The sequence below is a fragment of the Cupressus sempervirens genome, chromosome 3 (assembly GCF_028749045.1).
Source record: "Cupressus sempervirens isolate cs-2001-9-10 chromosome 3, ASM2874904v1, whole genome shotgun sequence".
Classification (NCBI taxonomy): Eukaryota; Viridiplantae; Streptophyta; class Pinopsida; order Cupressales; family Cupressaceae; genus Cupressus; species Cupressus sempervirens.
In genome coordinates this window covers 648,200,751-648,206,305 of record NC_143120.1, presented here as the reverse complement: position 1 = coordinate 648,206,305, position 5,555 = coordinate 648,200,751, and the positions used below count along the sequence as shown (strand labels likewise).

The following is a 5,555-nucleotide window of genomic DNA, read 5'->3' as shown; positions in this document are numbered from 1 at the left end:
AAAAATAGGTAAATGTAAGCTTTCATTGCCATCAAGTGCAACTTACAAGGGAGAGTTTATGGGTGGTTACATGCATGGGTACAGGACATTTATTGGAGTAGATGGGTCTACGTACAGAGGGCAGTGGTTGCTAAATAAAAAACATGGGTATGGTCATAAATCCTTCAAGAATGGTGATTTTTATGAAGGCCATTGGAAGCATGGTTTTAAGGAAGGCCAAGGTCGGTATATTTGGGAGAATGGTTGTGAATATGTAGGAGAATGGAGATGTGGATTAATGTGTGAGAAGATTAGACTCTGAAAAGAATTTAGAGTTAGCATAAAGATGTTACCTATAGTCTCTTAGACTGTTTGATCTCGTGGACGTTAGTAGAATCCATTTATTCATTGCTGAATTTACAAATTTTACACGTTTGAGGTTATATGCATACAACATTGACTTTTAGTTTACTGTGTATATTCAACGCTAGATTGTATGGTTTTGTACTTAAGAATATACTCTATATACTTTTTTGTTCAGGTTGCAGAGGCACTTGGAATAGGAAAAAATGTTTTGTTTACAGGGCATTCAATTAGAGGGGTAGTTGCCATTTTGGTGGAACTCTCAATCTTGGAGAAATGTGGTAAGGAAGCCCCTATTTTCACCACCACATTTGGTTTTCCTTTGATTGGAGATGAAGTTATTGCTAGGGCAGTTCATAGGTAGGGGTGGGCCAACCATTTCTTCAATCTTGTTTCAAGATGTGATATATTTGTGAGAACTCTTTCAGCTCCTTACATATCTGTGTCTAAAGCATTGGAAGCCCTGCTGCCTTACTGGAAAAAATCTGCTAAACAAAAGAGTGATGTTGACGATGATGATACAGACAAAATCATGGAGGAAGGCCCTATTGCAGACTTGGATTTTCTAGTGTATGTATGCACTATCCTACATCATGCTTGTGCACCAATTAACTTCACCACTATTATGAATATGGAACCCACAAACAAACTAATAACAAGCCTGAAGTTTGTTGTAAAGTTGAGCCCTTATAGACCATTTGGGTACTATTTTTTTTTCTCAAACAAAGGAGCTCTTTGTGTTGAAAATTATAAGGTTGTGTTGCCCATTCTATTTTATTCCCTATTTACTACCCAAGATCAGGGTAATATTTTAGATCACACTGGGTATGATGCAGTCTTCCATGCTAACACAAGTAGTGTTAACTTGGAAGGGCTTTCTATGCTTCCATTATCACAAGGTGCACCTTCTTCTGCCATGGAAGTCCAACTAGATTCTCTTGGCCTTGGAATTCAATCAAGCTTCTTGACATTATTCATCTTACTTTTTAATTATTTGCAAACCAAAAAAGCAAAGATGGAGGCCAGTTTCAAAATGCCCTCTAATTTGTCATCTTGCTTGGTTTTTTAAGAAATTTTTAGTCCTTCATTGTACTCATAATGCAATTTCCTAAATAGAATTTAGTTTTCACTTGCTTGATTCGATAGAAAAGAAGAATTGGGTGTAGAAGAATAGAATTTAGTGTTAAATTGTTAATTCAGCCAGTTGAAGAGAACTACAGATTACTTAGCAATCAGGTTTGGAAGCCTATGATTGGATCCATGATTTAACCTGCAAGAGTGAATGACGGATTTAGCATTTAGACTTTGATCTATATTTTTATTTTTATTTTATAATTTCTAAAATGAAAACTAATTTTATCTATTTAGTATGTAAAGTAGAAGATGTTTTTTCATAGCAAGTTAAATTATGATACTTCTAGAACTAGAATTTAATTGTGTAGTTTTTTAGTTAAATTTGTTGGTCTATTTTTCATAAGTAATTAGTGATAAGAACCCACTTAAATAATCCATAATAACTTGTCCATTTATTTCCTTCCTCTTTATTTATTTTTTTATTGCATCCATCTACTACCATCATTCTCATGAGAGAGATTCTTGTATACAGCTAGCTACTCATGAGAAATGAGTTCATAAATTCAACTAAAAGTCATAGATTTTTATATACAGCCGATCATTTATTCATGTAAATGAATCAATAGATTGGATTCAAAAATTATATAATTGAATCCTAACAATTGTTTTATACTTAGAATATATTTATACATAAGTAGAAAACATTAGTCCATAGTAAATTGGTATATATGAAACTGAGTTTAACTATGAAAAGCTTTGTGATGCACAATTTATTTGTTAAATTAATATGTACTGAGAATTGTTCTTTTTATTTCTTACCAAGCCAGACTTTCCCTGAGAGCGGTAAGGGAGGTGGAGGAAAAGCTCATGGAGAACATCAACAAGCTAAAGACAGAAATGGTGAAATTGGAGGAAGTGGGACACATGGAAAGACTAAGAGATTATAGAAATAGATGTGTGAGGATGAAGATTGTATACTATGATGCCTTCAAAGAAGTGATTTTCAAGGAAGAAAAAGAGAAGCCATATTTTCATGCCAACCTTAGTAGGCTTAACCTTGTTGCCTTTTATGATAAGTTAGAAGATATGGTGGAAACCCATGATCGAATGGGGATTATGAGTCAGACCAATGGGGATAAATATGATGGGTAATGGCTTGATGGGTTGAAGCATGGCCATGGAGTCTATAGATGGGCAGATGGGAGTTGTTATATGGGGACCTGGAGTAAGGGGCTCAAAGATGGGAAAGGTACATTTTATCCTGCATGTGGCAATCAGACCAGGCTATGCCACCTTTTGGAATCCTTGCCTTCCAGTGTGGATCAGCATGACAATCTCTCCGATGATGACCAATCTTGTTGGAAGGAGAGAAGCTCTTCTATGTCTGATTTTGAGGTTTATTTGAATATTTCTTATGCCCCTAGCTCTGAAACAACATCCTCAAAAACCCTTGAATCCAGAATAGCAAGAACCTTATCCTTTGATGGGATAAGAAGCTCAAGTAGTGAAGAATTTGATGATAATGACGAGGGTGTCAAAACTTGTGATCCCAAAAATTTTCTTATGCAATCTATTGTCAAGAGAGAATATGTTCAAGGAGTATTGATTAAGGAGGTATCCAGAATAAATGTGCCTTCCAAGGCTGTGAAAAGAGGGCATAAATGGCAGCCAAATGAAAGTAAGAGACCGGGTGAAATTATCTATAAAGGGCACAAAAATTACAACTTAATGCTCAATCTACAATTGGGAATTAGGTTTGCATATTTATTTCTATATTCACGCATATGACTAGCAACTTGCTCAATATTTTACATTTATATGGATATGCCTTGTAATGTTTATTGATTTTGCTAACAAGAAATTTAGAGTCAAACTAACAAGAGAATGAAAAATGTATACATGTAATATTTGAATGATGAAAACAATATGATTTTAAAACCTGTATTTATTTTTAGTCAATTTCTTGTTATTGAAGAAGACTGTACTAAAATATACTATTTAGGTTTCTAATACCAAAATGATAATCGCCCTGCCACTCTTTCAAGCTAAAGGAATAGTAAGTGTAAACATTGTGAATTGCAGATTTTTCCAAATACCTGTAATGTTGCAAGAACTCCACATGATTAACTTAAATCCTTGGCTTTAAGGAATTCTTATAATTTCTTTGTGGTTTGTGATATCTCTTTGTTTCTCATTTAAGCAAAAAGGAAATAATATTGTAACCATTATCAATTACAGAGTTTGTCAAATCCCTATAAAGTAACATCTTTGAGGCATTCTTTAATTGCTTTATGAGTTGTGGTATAATTTTGAATGTTCCAATGGGAAGATTGTCTACTAGCATTATCTGTGGCAACCAATGCCTTTGTTTTGAATTTTATCCTTGAAATTTGAGATGGGAATGTCTTACTATTTTAGCTTAGTAAAATTATCTTCAAAATTTCAAATAAGAACTTAATCAAGTAATTTCTAAATGCCATAAAGAATGGGTCATTTGCTTATGTATGTTGCCATTGTGCCTCCTCTGGTATGCATAAATTTGAGAGAAAAAATATTCTTGTGAGAAAATGCTATGTATTTCATCTGATCATTATGTATTATGATTGCAAGTATGTTGTAGGAAAGATCACTCCCATACACAAATGAGAGACTGTCCCTGCTAATTTTGATCCCAAAGGAAGTGTACGGATGCAATTTCCACCTGAGGGTTCAACATGCACCCCCCCCCCATCATTCTGTTGACTTCAAATGGAAGGACTACAGCCCAATGGTTTTTAGGTTTTTCTTGCATCTAGCTCTTTGCATTGAATTATGTGTTCTTTTTGTAGTGCTTTAACCATCAATCTATTACATTTGTTTCCTTTAGGAATTTCTTAAATATTGTAACTTTCCACTTATAAGATCCATTGATAATATTTGCAATAAATACTCCAAAGCAAAAGCTAAATTTTTGTTATGATTGTTATGGAAAAATCACTTAGTAAAATGTACATTTAGTTCCATTCAAAATTTAGGAGGCATAAATTATGAAACAAATTTGGTATCTTTGCAACCAAAAATATTGACCTAATGACTTGCAGGTCTAACTACAAAGGTTGTATCAACTAGCAATATCAGCTATCTTCCTCCATTGTCATTTTTCAGTCAGCTGAAGTTATTTCAGCTCCAAAACTTTCTAAAATGTAGATAATTTTGATTGATAGAGATGTTGTTTAATTGGAAATAGATTAGATCTGGAATAATAATACCATCAGTGTTGTTTTCTTGACAAGTGCATGGTATTTCTGTTCTATACTTCAACAATACACTAATGTTACTTTCAAGCCTAGTGTGTTTAAGGCTGAGAACTCACTTGGATTTTCTGTGCCACCCCACATAGGGACTTCAAGCTGTATGGTTTTGTGCAAACTATATCTGCATGTTGACAAATCTACTTATGTGTCTTAGAAATATTCTCTTTCTAGATTTGCAATTCCTTTCAATTTCATTGGATTTGATTAAAAACATGGCTTTGAATCTACTACACGATCTCATAATGGTCTAAAAAGATTGTGTTACCTATTTATTTTCTTTTAGTGTTGATTCTGCACATAGATGCTACACAACACCTTTCGAGTGAATTTATGCTGCATCTTTTGTCTTTACATGCACCTGTAAACAATACGGTAGTTTAACTTAAATTCTAGGATTAGATTTCTTAATGAATCTGATGGTTTAAAATATTCCATCAACAATGAAACAAAGCCAAATTATTGCCAGTAGTATATTGATTTTTATTCAAACCAAGAAAATGCACAGATGTTCTTTATCACTAAGGAGTGGTTGAATGCTTTTGTTTTTTCATATTCAGTTTGCTAACATCTGTGTAGATTTTTGCAACACAATTCCTGATAATGTCAAAGCAATTTTGAATATCCAAAGAGCATCTTTCCAAAATTACTTGATTTAATTTCCTGAACCTAGACTATTTCCTTTACCATTTTATGCATAAAGATGTCCTAAATTCCTAATCCAAAATGATTCAATTCTTCAAGCATATTTGAGAAAATTGATTGCTACAATTTCAGTGGGAATGTTACGAGCTTTGGAATTCTTATATTTTGGTTGTTATCTCAAGATATTATGATATTACCAACATT

The 5,555-nt window shown here is 33.4% G+C and overlaps 1 pseudogene; it reads left to right on the top strand.

The window, feature by feature from the left end:
• Positions 1-475: 475 nt before the first annotated feature.
• LOC149568368 (protein EDS1B-like) lies at positions 476-2,511 on the top strand (annotated as a pseudogene).
• Positions 2,512-5,555: the final 3,044 nt, after the last annotated feature.